This window comes from Podarcis raffonei, chromosome 8 (assembly GCF_027172205.1).
Source record: "Podarcis raffonei isolate rPodRaf1 chromosome 8, rPodRaf1.pri, whole genome shotgun sequence".
NCBI classification, from domain to species: Eukaryota; Metazoa; Chordata; class Lepidosauria; order Squamata; family Lacertidae; genus Podarcis; species Podarcis raffonei.
In genome coordinates, this window is record NC_070609.1 from 22,112,171 (window position 1) to 22,129,134 (window position 16,964).

A 16,964-nucleotide genomic window follows, 5' to 3' on the forward strand; every position below is an offset into this window, starting at 1 on the left:
AAACCTGCAATTGTTCCATCGTCTTGCTTAGTGCAGATGTGGAGACCCTTTGACCCTTCAGATGTTGATGAACTACAACTCCAATCATCCCTGAACATTGACTATGCTTGCCGGGGCCGATGGGAGTTTTAGTTCAGCAGCATCTAACATGCCAAAGCTTTCCCCCACCGCTGCCCTATTGCAATAACCCCATGCAGAAAGTGAACCTGTAAAGCTTTGGTTTGTGCAAACTGCAGCTGAGTGGCTGAGGAAAAACAGGTTTCAGGAGCTGTCAGTCAGAATGGATTGGCTAGCCTGTAATGCGAGCCTCTCGCCCGCCATAACAGATAACCAGTACATTTTGATGAGCTTCAAGTTTGAGGAAGCACCTTCACCACTGACAAATGTATCTGGAAATGTCAGGAGAGTTCGTAGTGCTGCCCAGACATTTGGGAAGACGCTGCTCAACTTTGGTATCATCTATGTATTGCAGGGCATCTCGTGAGACTAGTAGGGCATCTCTTTTACACTGCTAGGTTTCGCAATCCTGCAGAAGACACACAACTTGGGAATACTGCAAAAGTGACCGGGGTGGGGTGGGGGGTGATGAGTGCCAAAGGCATTCCCAGTCCAGAGCGCTATTTCACCCAGGGCCAACTCTGGTCACAATCCCACACATACTTTTCTGGGATTTGGGCTTACTAGAATACAGTCATGCCTCGGGTTACAGACGCTTCAGGTTGCGTGTTTTTGAGTTACGGATGCGCCAAAACCCAGAAGTACTGCAACGGATTACTTCCAGGTTTTGGCGCTCGCGCATGCACAGAAGCACTGAATCGCAACCCACGCATGCGCAGACGCGGTGCTGTGGGTTGCAGACGCTGCGGGTTGTGAACGTGCCTCTCGCACGGATCATGTTCGCAGCTCGAGTGTCCATTGTATATGAAGGTGCCGGATACCAAGTCAAACCACTGATCAATCTAATCTTCAGTAGGAGTGTAAGGCTCTGTGAATTCTGGTTCTCTCAATTTGTATTCCCACCCCAATCTTAAATTCTGTTCTCCACATTTCTGCAGCAATTTGTGATTTTCGCTCCCCCCCCCCAAGAAAATCCTAATGAAGTTTCTTCGGTATTTTAGCACAATTTTTTTCTAATAACCCCTTTTTCTGTGTGCATACATTTTTACAAGCAATTTCCCCTAATACCCTGCATTTCTGTAAGCCATTTTCACTAAACTTTCATTTCCACCCCTACTTTTTACCTAGCAGATGCATTTCTCTAAGCACTGTTTGGCTCCAGAGCTGCATCGCAAAATTTGTTCCAGTGCAAATTTCGAAGGACAGCTGTGTTTCAGTTCTACTGTTTTGAAAAGTGCAGCTTTGATATATTTGCCTTTCAGCATGAACAGAATCAAATCTCTCTTCCCAACCCCCATCCCCAGGCCTCAATATTGTTGACAATGATCGACAGCAACTCCTCAGGATTTTGGGCAGGGGATATTCCCGGGAATCCCCTACTCCAGGGTTTGAGTCTTGAGACCTTTTGCATGCAAAACATGTGATCTACCACTAACCTGCAGCCCTCCTGCAGTGAACTCAGTGGGACTAAGTAGATACATATCAGATGACACTGCAAAAGCTGTAGTGTGTGGGGGGTTTTAGTCCCTCCTCACTTTCTGATGCATTGGGGGGGTGTACTGTATTTTATTCTTATCTCCTGATATGGTCACCTTCCATTCGTGTATCTGATTGATGGTTGATCTACTGTATTATTACTGTTTAAAGTGAAAGAAAGAGTCAGGGTAGTTTGATAGTTAAGAGTGCTAGACTAGGACCTAGCAGACCACAGTTCAAATCCCCCCTCAGCCATAAAAGCTCATTGGGTGACATTGGGCCGGTCGCCATCTACCTCACAGGGCTGTTGTAAGGATAAAATGGAAAGGGGGAGAAACTCCCAACTTGAAGGAAAAGGGGGAATATAAATGTAATGCATAGATATATTTATAATATCATGCTTTTACTGTAATTCAGCCTTTCTCAACCTGTGGGTCCCCAGATGTTGTTGAACTACAACTCCCATCACACCTAGCTAGCAAGGCCAGAGCTCAGGGATGATGGGAGTTGTAGTCCAACAACATCTGGGACCCACAAGTTGGGAACCGCTGCTGTAATTTAATATATATTTTCACAGCTTTGGGGGTCCTTTTGGCCAAACAACACCAAATAATAATTAATCATAACAATAATGTATAGATACAACAGGGAGGAAAACAAAACCGAGGTATTATGTAGGTTTATAAGGCTATGGCTAGCCCTCAGACAGCACAGAGAGAATTTTTCCTCCTTCTCTCAACACAACATAGCTCTCAGTCACTCAATTAAGTTAATTGACAACACATTCAGGATTGACAAAAGAGCACTACTTCAGACAGTGAATAATTAACTTACAGCGATGGCATTACGTTAGATGGCTTTTTTAAAGGACCGGACAGATTCGTGGACAGGTCTCTCAAAAAGACTATCCGCCTCAAGAGTTTATATAGAGCCTCCATATTCACAGGGAGTCTATCTCCAATGACCAGGTGGAAAGGGCAAAGGCCAGGGAGTAAGCATTGGCTTGAAGTCTGCATTGTGAATTCCCATAGGCACTTGACTGGAGACTGTTGGAAGCAGAAAGCTTGAGCTTCAGAGCCCAAGTCTTTGCCAGGGACTATTAAGAACATGGCATAAGAAGAGCACTGCTGAATCAGACCAAAGGCCTATCTAGTCACCGAATCTAGTTCTCACAGTGGCCAACAGTGTGCTCCTAGAGAATTTGTAACCCTATGCAACATTCAGCTACTCCTGCAGTTAAATATGGGGCTGGGTTAAGCACGTATAAAGACTTGCAATGTGTATTGCATCCCTTTGGTTGATTAAACATCTGGCCTTTAAAAACCCAGGGGAGAGGGTCTCAGTTCTGTAATTAGTTGGCTTAGCTGGGTAAGGCCCTCTGGTGTCACCGAGAAGCTAAACGCCATGCTCTAGTTTGGTCACAGTCTTATACTAAAGCTTTAGCTCTGTTTAAGGTGCTTAGGAAACTCTAAGCCATTTTATTGGTACAAGCTGTTTAGCTGATCTGGGGGTTTAAGGTTGGCTTAAGCGGCTTAAAACAGCTTCAGCGCTTAGTCGTGATTTTAAAATGCTAAAATGTGGTCGTGGGACCCTCCGGAAGTGGTTGCCATTGTATGAGGGCTACAGCGTCCTTAATGCATAGGTCCCAATAGCAAACTCAAGTCTCCAAACACTGACCCTTCTGTAGCCAAAAATGGCACAAGAGGGGAGTGCCAGAAGATTTGAAAGAATCCCAAGATTTGCAAAAGTAACCCTTCCAAAATAAATTAAAAACAAAACGGGGGGGGGGAGATCCTAAAAAGAGCTTGTGGCTAATACCATGTGTCCACTGCAGGGAGGGGAAACAGAAATGGAGTATCCTGGAAAGGGCATCTCTCCTTACCCCCAGATGGCAAATGTGATACCCTGTGCAAAATTACGAGCTTGTGTAGGGCAGTAAGGGACTTTGACTGCACAATTATTATTTTCAAGCTTTTAGGATCATTTTTCAGGTGTGCTCCTCTGAAGGACAGGTATGTCATTTTTTCCCATACAGTTTTAGAAGGTACATGGATGGATCTTCTGCGGTGATCAAATGTGGTGGCCACATCCAGCAGCAGAATTCAGACACAAAGACAGCAGATTTGCCAAGGTTGTTTTCTGTGGGGGGTTTTTTACTTTGTGGGTTAACTCCATCATTTGGATATTGCAACCCTGGCAACAAAATGGGTTTCTTTCTTCCTGTTCCTTGCTTTATTGCAGTATTTATATAGTGCTTGTCACAAGCTTATCAAAGCAGTGCGCAAGTTTGAATGCAAAAAATGTGCTCTATGTGGGGTTTCCCTTATGCTGCCTTGCCTACAAGTTTCAAATGGGAAAAGGAAAGCAAGCTATATCCACGCTTAGATTCCACATTATACTCACGGTGGAAATGAAACAGATCTTGGATTTAGCAGACCAGATGAGGACCGAAGTAAAGAATTGAACTGGAATGACACCGAACGGATCCAAAACAGATCGGGCTGCTTCCAAAGGCTACAGAGGCAAAGCAAATCTTGCAGTGACTGCACACTTCTGGCTGGCACTTGTCACATTCCTACTGGAAGCAAGGCAATTTCATTTCACCCATGCCCCACCAACTGCAGCTTTTTATCACTCCTAGTAACTCTTGCAATAGTGACGAGTAGTCCAAGAAATAATCACACCCAAGCAACAAGGAGCAGGGAATCCAACACTCAATACTTGAAGGCAAAACAAGTGTAGCAAAGCATCTCTAGATTGATCCATGTCTCAGGCTGGAAACAGTCCACCAGAGTCTCCTGCACACAAATATGCATGATTGTGGGAGGGTATGGGGGAAAACACTGAAGAAGCCAAGCAGCCTTTTGTAAAGGTAAAGGCACCCCTGACCGTTAGGTCCAGTCGTGGATGACTCTGGGGTTGCGGCGCTTATCTCACTTTACTGGCCAAGAGAGCCGGTGTACAGCTTTTGGGTCATGTGGCCAGCATGACTAAGCCACTTCTCGTGAACCAGAGCAGCGCACTGAAACGCTGTTTACCTTCTGATAGACAAGCCCTAGGCTCTGTGGTTTAGACCACAGCACCACCCACCAGCAGCAGCCTTTAACCTGAAGCAATTGCTGTAGATAGCTTATTACAGAAAGCATGATATTTTCTCACCTCCAACTCTTATCATTAACAAAGTGCAGAGCAGCGGGAGTTTCAAATTTTCATTTTAGGTACCTAAAGAAGTATATCAGTATCTAAGAATGATGGAGGAAGGACAGGATATTTTTGTGGTGAGAGTTTTCTTTGAAGAGAGAGTGTCTTGCCATGCATGCTACTAGCCCAACAAAATCTACACCAATTGTGCTCTTTAAAAATAAAGCCTCAACCTCTAATCCTAAAGTGTCCCCAATCTTTGGGCACCTGGGGGCAAATCTCACTTGCCCAGGCAACCAGAGGAGTGGCAATTTGTAAGCCTAGGAGTGAACTCTGCCAACTCACAAGTATCAATGCCCCTACTGTTCCAAGTACAGTCATAGCGTAGGATGCAGACAGCTGCTGCCCTGCCCTCTCTCTTCCTTACTTCTAAATAAAATAGGCCATGAGGCCATGCAACCTCATTGGCCCCTGGAAGGAGAAGTCTGAAGGTTGCACAGAATGGAACCACCTGGTTGAAGCTAAGCAAGTGAGAGTATCAGAAAGCACCTGGATACCAAAATATACCACCTTGAGCACCTGGCAGAAAGGTGGGGCAAAAATGCAGCTAAAACAAACATCAATATAACCTTTGCAAGCAACTCAGAGAGAAAACATGATGGGCATGAAGGTATGACAAGAGAAATTTGATTTAGGAAAAATATGCATACTGCTACCTTCTAAATTCACACCTTTCAGAATTCCACAATGCAGTTCTCCAAGTGTATAAAAATGCAGATATGTGTGCATAAAAGTGCATATATTGGAGAAAATAGCACACAGAACTGCATTACATTAGGCGAAACAGCATACAGAATTGCATTATTCAGTGGTACCTCGGGTTACAGACACTTCAGGTTACAGACTCTGCTAACCCAGAAATAGTACCTCAGGTTAAGAACTTTGCTTCAGGATGAGAACAGAAATTGTGTGGCAGCAGCGGGGCAGTGGGGGGAGGCCCCATTAGCTAAAGTGGTACCTCAGGTTAAGAACAGTTTCAGGTTAAGAACGAACCTCCAGAACGAATTAAGTTCTTAACCCAAGGTACCACTGTATATGGGGAATTGCATAGTAAAAAGTGCTGCTGAATTTGTATGACTTCTTTTAAGAAAATATATTCCAAACTTATATGGGTATGTACCAAACTGAATTTAAGACTCTGTTGGGGGGGGGGGGAAATAAAGAGAGACACAGAAACTAAAACTGACAGATTCACTCATACCTAGTGACAAGTACACCAACAAAATCCCTAAGCATCCAACAAAAGTAGCATGGAAGAACCCAAGGACTGAAGTAAGAAGCTGCCATATACCAGGTCAGACTATTTATCCATCTAGCCTAGTCCACTTTGGCAGATGGTAGCTCTCCAAGGTCTGAGGCAGAGGTGTTTCTCTGTCTTGTCACTGGCTACCAGAGCCTTTCTCAAAATTGGAAATACTAGAGTTAGAACATATGACTCTCAACTTGCAAACCATGTGCAGATCTGCCACTGATCTCTTTTCCACCCCCTATAGTGTCAATAGGTCATATTGCCTTTAAAAATCACTGGAGGTCTAACTATATTTGCCTTTTTCAAAAGTTTATAAAATAAGACTTGTCTCCCAACATATAGGACGTGGGTGGTGCTGTGGGTTAAACCACAGAGCCTAGGACTTGCCGATCAGAAGGTCGGCGGTTCGAATCCCCGCGACAGGGTGAGCTCCCGTTGCTCGGTCCCTGCTCCTTCCAACCTAACAGTTCGAAAGCACGTCAAAGTGCAAGTAGATAAATAGGTACCACTCGAGCGGGAAGGTAAACGGCGTTTCCGTGCACTGCTCTGGTTCACCAGAAGCGGCTTAGTCATGCTGGCCACATGACCCAGAAGCTGTATGCCAGCTCCCTCGGCCAATAAAGCGAGATGAGCGCCGCAAGCCCAGAGTCGTCCACGACTGGACCTAACGGTCAGGGGTCCCTTTACCTTTATCTTTACCCAACATACATTTTCAAGGGTTGTGGACAACTTGGTTGATGGCGTCTCTGCAGCTTCTGCTGAACACCATAGACAGTGGTGGTGAGCAGGCTCTATGCTGTTTCTCTAGTGATGGGCAAAGAGAAGTTCACATCATGGACAGTCAGGGTCAACTCAGCGCTTACAAGCATTTCCTCTTCTAGATGCCACACGGTCAACTAACAGAGCTTCTACTTCTCCCACCTTCCTTCTGCAAACAGTGCTTAAGATCCAACCCTGTATTACCAGCTTTCCTATTAGACCATTAGGATTAGATATTAGATTAATATTATCCACTCTTTGCAGAGTTAATATCAGTTTCAAAATCTGGGACTTTAGTAGGCAACCAGCATCTACAGAACCCAGGAAGATATTCAGACTTCGGAATTTAAAAAGTGTTTCCTTCCCATCACGCTTCTGTTATGTAACATGGTAATAAATACTCAAGATGTACAAAATCACAGCTAGCACTTCCACTCGGCATTGTCAGGGCATGCTTTCACTTTTATGTTAACAAGTTGCATTCCAACCGAATGAGTTGGAATTTAGTTTTCACACACACACACACAGTGTCCCCTATAAAAACTGACTTTCTGGGGGATTCCTGAATTGCAGCACCATCCATAACTTGTTCTGTTTTACACATGCACCCCTACCACCCTCAGAAGAAAAAGATTATGGGCAACACTGGCAATGGAGCATCCATTCGAAATAGGGTGGAGAGCTGCTCAGGATTATAATCGGATTATTAATTACACATATTCTACCTTCCTCCAAGGAGCCCAAGGAGAAATACATAAAGTTAAGAGCCAACCAGATGCCCATAGGGAATGTGATGTGAGTGGAACAGTGCTGTTCACACTTGCTTTACCCAGCAATTCAGAGGCATATTGTCTCTGGCGATTGAGATAGAAAATTGTTCCTCTCACCATATTATCCTCCTTTCTCCTAGGAAATGAGCAGAACCTAACTGTTGATATGGCCACTGTATACATGACCCATACAGAAACTGAGAGGAGGCTGCTTGCAGTGTGATCTAGTGTGAGGAGAAAGGAGAGCCCATCAATTGTCTAAAGGGGCCGGCCCTACCATTCAGCAGAGTGAGGAAACAGAAGTGTCTGCTGGAGCAGCATCCAGAATCAGGGATGAACTTTTAATTCTAACCACCCGGAGCAGTTTAGATAGATAAAACTTTATTCGCATTAGCCAATGGCCATAGCAACAGTAAAACATTACAGTATATGCAGAAAAGGAAATTTGATATAAGAGCACAATTTAAAGTCCTGAATCAGCAGTCAGTTAGTGGCCCTCATTCTGATTGCCCCTGCTATGAACCCAGAGCAGTTTTCTGAAGCCTTTTGATGGACCAGAACTTAGGCAGTCATGAGCCATTTGGCATCACGTGGTCTCTCCTGGCTAAAGGATGTGACGCTTGGCATGCAAGGCTTCCAGTTTAGGCTCTCAGGTTTTGTGGAGCAATAAGACACTTGCAGACTTTCTGACCCAGCAGCGCCATTGCCAGAAGATGACGGTTGTTTTGCCAAACTCGAAGCCACACAAAAGGCAGCTTGTCACTTCGTCAAAGAGTCAGAAAGCAAAATTGCACAACCATGTTCCAAGTTAATGTTTTCCTAATACTTTAGGGAACATGGATGCCTACGGAGCATCATCAAGCAAAGTCACTGTTATTCTACGAGAGAGAAAAGAAGAAACTGGGGCCCAATCTACTGCCAGCTGAAATCAATTGCAAAACCACCATTGTTCGGTGTGGACAGAAAGCAGAGACTTTGGTTAGAATTTAGCTCTGTGGTAGAGCACATGCAGAAGATTCCAGCTTTAATCCCTGGCATCACCAGGTAGGACTGGAAAAGATTCCATGTCTGGAATGCTGGAGAGCTGCTGCCAGTCCGTGTTGACAATACTGAACTAGATGGTCTGACTTGGCATACGGCAGCTTCCTATATTTCTATGTTCCTAAGCCTACAATATATTTGAGAATAAATATTCAGCAATTACACTGAACCACAGGCAAACCTCCCTTAGCTGGAATGCACAATGTGCCGTTTCACCTGTGATTCAGTGTAATCACTGTACACTGAACCACAAGCAAACCTCCACTTTGTTCGGTTAGACCAGGGTTTCCCAAACTCAGGTCGCCAGCTGTTTAGGGAAATAATGGAGAACAGAAATCGTGCAATAAACAGAAATCGAAACAATAAAGAAACAAGGAGTGGCTACTCACTCAAGGCTGCACAGATTCTTCCATCATGCTACATAATCACAGCGTTATAAACAGCAAAACACAGCATCCTGTGAAGTTTTCATTATTGTTGTTATTTTTGTTTGCTACCAGTTTCTGGCCCTTAAGGATGTTGAGTTAGGTTCACCATATGTGGAGTGTTTTTTGTGGAAATTGCAGAAGCTAAAGATGCCACTAGCTTTTAGTGGCAAGGACTTCATAGCTAGATTGTACCTTCCCAGAGCTATTGAAACAAAATAAATTATGTAAAATAAATACAAGCCAATGCACGAATTGTACATGTCACAACAATTTGTGAGACAGAATTTGAGTTACTTTGGAAAGGAATTTATTTGCTTTACTATGGATTACATTTTACATCCTTACAACAAATTCTGTGAGGTGGGTTCAGCAAGGGAGGAGACCAACTGACCCAAGGTCACCAACTTCATTGCTGACTTGGTATTTGAACTTGGGTCTCTCTGGTCCTAGGTCCTCGTCAGACACTCTAAGCACTACTACTCCAGCCTTCTGCAAACTGCTGCCCTCCAAATATTTTGGACTACAATTCGCATTAGCACCAGCTGGCTGGTGCTGATGGGAGCTCACAGCAACCAAAATGGTGGCCATGCTCTCACAGTTAAAAGAATGGGAAGCTGGTCTCCCATATTTTGGTTTCAAAGTGTTGGAGGGTATGATACCATTTTACAAACCCCGGGGCATAGCAGTGATAAAATAACACCCATGCATACAAGAGGACGGTGCAGTTACCTTTTGCAGATAACTGAAACTTTGTGGCACCAAGTGTAGCAAAAACAGTGTACTGTCCCCAATTCCATCCTCTCCTGGTGGACCAAGACAGTCCCCTGGAAGACTAGGCCAATGGCAAAAGAGCCACCATGTCTTCCATTGCCATGGTAATGATGGGCCTCAGCCAAGTCAGCAGAAGGAACAGCACAGCCATGTTACCATGGCAATGCCAGCCATGTTCCTACAGGAAACTGGAGAGGAGGACAGGAAGTGGGAGGATGCAAGGTTCGTCTGCAGGTATTTAAAGGCAGGCAAGTCAAGATGGAACACAACTCCTATATGGCTCCTGGTGGGCTCTGCAGCACAGAGCTCATATGATACAATACACCTAAAGCACTATTATATATATTTAACAGCCACAGTTTCCCCCAAAGAATCCTGGGAACTGTAGTTAGTTAAAGGTTCCGAGAGTTGTTAGGAGATTCCCAATTTCCCTCACAGAGCTACAATTCTCAGAGTGGTCTAACAACCAGTCCTCTTTCCTGGGGAGCTCTGGGAACTGGGAATAGGGGTCTCCTGACAACTTTCAGCACCCTTAACAAATTACAGTTCCCGGGATTCTGTGTGGGAAGCCATGACTCTTTTAAGCGTATGGTGTGGATGGATGGAGAGAGAGAGTGAGAGAAAGAGAGGGAGAAAGAGTGAGAGGAAGAAATGGGTGACTCAACCCCTGCCTATCTAGGGGCCGATACTTAGAAACACAAAGCTGTGACTCAAACATATTAATGTGTGTAGAGCAATTAATTGTCCCATCTTAAGAATGGGGACATACAGTGGTACCTCGGGTTACATATGCTTCAGGTTACACACGCTTCAGGTTACAGACTCCGCTAACACAGAAATAGTACCTCGGGTTAAGAACTTTGCTTCAGGTAGAGAACAGAAATCATCCTCTGGCGGTGTGGCGGCAGCAGGAGACCCCATTAGCTAAAGTGGTGCTTCAGGTTAAGAACAGTTTCAGGTTAAGAATGGACCTCCAGAACAAATTAAGTACTTAACCCGAGGTACCACTGTATTCAGTTCCTTTTGGCGAAACTAAGAAGTTATTTTAAAATGATAATATTCCCCTAAAGTAGTACAGTTGCGGTTCAGAATTCAGGCATGGGACTCACTGAACACAGCTGACATCAGAACAATTTCATGGACCTTATTACCTCATGACCTGAATGGTTAGCAACCTGCCCTTCTACTCATGGAATGACAGCAGTAGCAATTACACAACTATTGGCTACAAAAAATGCAAGGGGGCATCTTATCCTGGATGCAAGAGTCCTCCACTTATGCGTTCATAATATGCATATACCATATTTTTCCGTCTATAAGACACCCCCATGTATAAGATGCCCCCTATTTTGGGGACTCAGATTTAAGAAAATGGGGGAGGATGGCCCCGTGTATAAGATGCCCCCTAATTTTTGATATTATTTTTTAGGGGGGGAAATCTAGTCTTATACATGGAAAAATACAGTAGTTGCTATCACCGTGGCTAGTAACCATTGTGATGTTGTTGTTGTTTTGCTATGCTATTATGAAACTGTTACTATGCTATTATTTTGCTATGTTGTTATGAAATTGACTTTGTTGTGTTTATTTGAAATACATCCCTGTTTCTTTGTTGCAAGCCGCTTTGAGCATGGTTCTTTTGGGTGGGGGGAGTGGAAAATCGGCACACAAATAATTTATGTAAATGTCCCTGGCCAAAGGTCTGCACCATCCAGTGCACACATTACAATGGATCAGAAAATCTACAAATACCAATAACTGCAGAGGCAGGTTGCATTACAAGAGGTCCAATGGGTTTCATGCTGGATCCAACTCCTTGTGAGGGTTTATGCGCAACAAAAGGAACAAGGCAATCATTTAAACTATGCAATACAAACTTTTTTTAAAGGCATCTTTAATGACACAGGTGCTAACCAACATCAAATGTTTCCCCTGATGAAGACCCAAATGCTAGCAGCCAGACTGTGACCTTCTACCAAATGTGGTTTTACACTCTGTTACTAAGCATGTGATAAATTTGCCTAGATTAGGGATGGGGGAACTTGGTGTCTAACAACACCTGCAAGGCCAAAACTCCCATCAGGCTCAGCCAGAAGGGCCAATGGCAAGGGGTGGCACAACTCGCAGTCCAAAACCTTGCGGGTCACATGATCCACATCCCTGGCCTACTCCTTGTTTACCAAGCGTAATGAACACCTCGGCGGAGACAATAGGCTCAGGTGACTTTTATATGAAGACGCAGGTTAGGACAACAATAAGCCTATATTTGTTTTGTTTAAAGCGCCTTTGGGGACGTTCGTTTTGACAGCAGAATACAATGGTACCTCGGGTTAAGTACTTAATTCATTCCGGAGGTCCGTTCTTAACCTGAATCTGTTCTTAACCTGAAGCACCACTTTAGCTAATAGGGCCTCCTGCTGCCGCCGCACCACCAAAGCACGATTTCTGTTCTCATCCTGAAGCAAAGTTCTTAACCCGAGGTACTATTTCTGGGTTAGCAGAGTCTGTAACCTGAAGCGTCTGTAACCTGAAGTGTATGTAACCAGAGGTACCACTGTATATCCCCTGTCGTTCACAGTCATGTGAATGGTAAACCCCAACAGGAAATGGTTAACTGATCAGAAAAAAAACAAGCCCCTTTTTCTCTTATATGGAGTTCTCATTAGTCCAATACAGTATAAGGTAGCACTTTGCTTACATTGCATCTGCCTCTCTGTTGTTATGTAATAACTGGGCCAATTACCACCCAACAATCGACTTGCCAGATTGTGCACTCGGGTGCCCTTTTTTTTTTACCTCCAACTGAGAACAGCCCTCTGCAGTCACTGCTGCAATCACAGCTTTGCAGTTCCCTTGAAACCCAGCAGGGAAAAGGAAGGTGGGGGGGGGGGAGGAATCTCATGCATGGGTAAAGATAGGCAGTCAAGCAGGTACTGCATGAGGTTGGTGGATAAAGGTTGCCATCTCCTTCTGCAGGGCTTTTAGGAGCATCTTCCCACAGGGCAAGATCCTGGAAATCGACCCCCGGTGAATGCAAAGCCCAAATGTCTGAATGCTGCTTAGATGTCTCTTGGATAAGATCATATCCAGCAGCTTTGGTGATGGGCCAATGGGGGGGGGGAGAAACAGGGGTCCCCGGACAAAGATAGGGCATGAAGCACAAGAGCTGAAGCCACCACCGGGTGCAATACACTGAAGCCAAGGCCGCACATCTGCGCTCAGCAACCCAAATACAACCAGCAGGAGGGAAACACTTTCTCTGTGGTCAGTCATTTGCACTCAACTCATGGGGGACTGCAGGGAGAGGAGCTTACAGCGCAATCTTACCCATGCCTATTCAGTAGTAAGCCCCAATGCATTCATTCAGTGGGGTTTGCTCCCAGGTAAACCTTCGCCTTCCCCCGCCAGACTAGCAGCTGCCCACCCTTCCTGACACCAAGAGACACAACCACATAACTCAGAGACCTCCTTCGGACCCACCAGCAAAATAAACGAAGCCTGGCTACACCAAGCAGAGGAGCAGCGCATCCACAACAAGGCTCCTTGATCAGATAGATCACTGCAGCAGCGGAGGGCAGCAGGCTCCTGGCAACATTTCCCCAACAAGCACAGGGCGAAAGGCACCGCCAGCCTCTCCGCACACAAGCAGTATGCAAGGAGGAAACTGCACATATTTGCAAGTGAAGCTGCATAGGGAGGCCTGGTCACTTTGCAACTTGGTGTGCCTCACTTCTCTGCCTCCTTCTATCTCCCCTTCCCCCCTCTTTTTTTTTTTTTTAAAGATCATTCGCCCACCTGAGACTTGGTTTTGGCCCTCCTGTGGCCAAGCAGGCCTCCTCAAACATTCCCTCAACACAAACACACCCCGCTGCCCTCCCCGGCGCACGCTCCAGCCCCCTATAGACCACCGACATCAACACCACCTTTGCGCAGGCCTTCCTGGGCGCAAGGCGCGGAGAGGGTTAACAGCCGCCGATTGACACCGCAAGAGGTTACTTCAGGCACCCAGGCATCAGCCCTGCAAGAGGAGCCACCTCGCAGGCTCAAACCCACCCAGGGGAGACACACACACACACAAACACACACTTGACAACAGTCCCGAAAGGCAGCGAGGAGCGTCCTGTTAAAATAAATAAATATAAAAGAAGAAAAGCAACCTGACACCTCTTCAGAAGCCCAGGCAAAATGGAATCTGCTGCTGCTGCTGCTGCTGCCTCCCTCCACCAGCGAGGAACAGCGGCTGCGGCAGCAACAGCAATAATCAAAACACACAGAATGGCACGAGGGGGCAGCGAGATAAATGGGCGAAACATCATCGCCTTACCTTGGCTGTCTGGCTGTAAGCAGAGCCCGATCCCCTCCACTTTTGCGATTCTCACGATGCTGGCAATTTCCTGAGAGGCTCTGCAGCCTCGCTCTCCCCTCCTGGAGGAAGCGTTCCGCTGAGCTGCCGGGTAGCTTATTTCCTATTCTTTTTAATAACACCTGTTTCAAAAAGAGGTGGTGGAGGGGGAAAGGGAGGGAGGGAGGGAGGATCGGGGATGGGGATTATTATGTCATATTGCTGGGAGAAGAAGGCGCGCGATGTTTTCCTTCTCCGAGGGAGGAAGGGGGAAGGCAGGTCGTCGTCCCCCCACAACCCTGCCCTGATGGTTTGTAGCTCAGCTTCAAAACAAAATCAATGTGGGAAAGAGAGAGGAGGGGGGGGGGGAGAGGAGAAAAAGAAGAAGAAGGGGGGGGACCACAACACCCTAGGCAAGCTTAATCATGGGAGATCGTGCAGTTTGTGAGCATGCTCCAGCCGGAACCAATCCTCCTCTGTTATTCTTCGGAATAAAAATAATCCACACTGGAGAAGAAGGAGAAGGAGCCCACGCGGAAGCTTCTTCCTGCCGCCTCTGGACAGCGAGGAATAAATTCCGCCCGGAGAAGCCGCATCACAATCGGAATTGCTGCTTGCTTTCCTTTGCCTCCTCTGCTTCTAAGAGGCAAAACAGCCTCATTTTTTTTCTCCTTTCCCCACCCCCCGGCTATCTCTAGGCCTTTTGGAAAGAGGTTTGAACCTTTTAAAGATACAGTACACCGATTAGCCTTTTAAGGGAGGCCGGCGGAGGTGGAGAGTGTCGGGTCTTTTAGTGGAGAGGGAGGGGGGCCTGCCTGGCTGGCTGGCCTAAAATACCCAAGCAAGTGCCACGCCACTCAGCGCCAGAAGCGGGCACCGTGGGTGGCGAGGGGAGGAGCCGGGGAAGCGAATGCGTTACTTTCTCCTTCTTTTGCAGCCGTCTCGAAGACTTTCCACTCAAGTCCTACTTGAAAGTAAGCTCCCTTTGCATTTGATGCAACTTCCTTATTATTATTGAAAACAAAACACCAAACCCTCAGCAGTCGAGCCCTCTGGATATTTATCAATGGAAGTGTACTGTACTTCAAAGCAGAAGGAGGCGACATCCGCTTCCTTGGGAGCAAACCCCGCTCAACTCAATGGGGCTTGGTTCCAAAGTAAGGCATGCACACGATTGCCCTGGTGGTAGCGGACTTCCTCCAGTGCAAGGCTCAGGCTACGATGCCTCAGCGTGTCCATTTACAAAACAAAAGCAAAAGGCCGATCCCTACGCCTGATCTCTCGGAAGGAAGCCCCGCTGTATTCAAAGGGTCCAATCCAACTTCATGGCGCAACCAGGCTGCGCATTGACTGAAGAATAATGTCCATTGAGCAAACTAGTGGGGATTTGCTTATGCATAAGCGCGCATAGAATTGCGCTTGTATCTCTTTCGGCTTGGCCACAGAATTTTTTCATGCTTTTACACGTATTACGCTTAACTATGGGGTAAGTTTTCCTGAACACAGTGGAGCTTGCTTGCGAGTAAATATACATAGCCTTGCACTACAAGGCTGAAATCCTATGCGCATTTACCTGGTAGTTAAGTGCAATGGGGTTTACGATCCGAGTAACCACGCAGAGGATTGCTTCGCAATTGAGTTGCCTTGCAGCAGAGTTCAACGGGGCTTACTCCCTCCAAAGTAACCGTGCATCGGATTGCCGTTTTACTCCTGAATGAATTCAATAGGACTTTGTATGAGTAGGCACGGCTAGGCTTGCGCTGTTTAAGAACTGTATCACCCAGCTGCTGGTGTTATCCTCAGTCGCCTCCTATTGGTATGCGGCCCTACAACACAATCCTGTACGTGTAACAAGAGCCTATACATGTCCACGCAGAAGTAAATCCTAATGCCTTTAATGGAACTTGCTCTCTGCTAAGTGTGCGTAAAATTGCAGCATTAATCGGCACTCACACGAAAAGAACTATACCCACCGCACATTTAATGCCTAGTTTAGAGAACTACACTTCGGGCACCATTAACAAACTACAGTTCCCAATATCCTTCTTTAAGTATGTGGTGTGTACGCAGTCAAAACCAACACACAGGATTACTTCCGTCGTGTCCACACACCCATTTTCATTGTGTGGGGGACAATTAAAATGACCGCTGCAGTCTCCCCACCCACCCACTTGGTTTAGGTTCATTTCTTGTTGCAAACCAACCATCCTACTCAAGGACAACTTACCCTGTCAAAAGGAGGCTGAGGTGCTTTTTGAGGGGATTTCCCCCTTTCTCTTTCCCCCGCCTCTCCAAATCTGGCCACCAGAACCAACATCAGCCGCCACGCCACCCGTCGCGATCCAAACCGATGCGCCAGCTCCGTCCACTTTTTATTGTTAGGATAGTTAGTGGAGCAGCGCGCGCTTTGCGCTCGGATCTCCGCCTCTGTACTGTTCAGCAACCCTAACGACGTCCCGGGAAGAAGCCACGAAGCCCCTGTGCCACCCGAGGCGCCTTAAGGAACGGACGAAGACATGAGCTGCTCTCTGGGCACGTGCTCCGACGCCTCCCTAGGGCCGCTCCATCTTTCTCTTCCGGCGCCGCACGTCGAGCGGCCGAGCCACCACCGGACTGGACTCATCCCACAAACGCCCAATCTTTCTGGGTAGCTGGGTGGGTGTATCCCTCAATCCCAGCCCTCCCCAGCAATCCTTAGGCTTCGGACCTAGTTTCGAGCCCAAAGCTCAGCCCCAGAAGACAGGGAGGGGATGGGCCCCCGGAGCGCGTGCAGAGTGCATCGGCCACGCCAAAGCTTTCTCGGAGCCCTT

General features: G+C 46.5%; 1 protein-coding gene across 4 annotated transcripts in view; it reads right to left on the bottom strand.

Annotated features, from left to right (window-relative positions):
- HIVEP3 (HIVEP zinc finger 3) overlaps positions 1 to 14,805 on the bottom strand; it is a 238,095-nt gene extending 223,290 nt beyond the window's left edge. For all 4 annotated transcript variants that reach the window (XM_053398481.1, XM_053398482.1, XM_053398479.1 and 1 more), the window contains exon 1: positions 14,137 to 14,805. The gene's annotated coding sequence lies outside the window, so the exon portion shown is untranslated. The remainder of the gene's footprint in view (positions 1 to 14,136) is intronic.
- Positions 14,806 to 16,964: the final 2,159 nt, after the last annotated feature.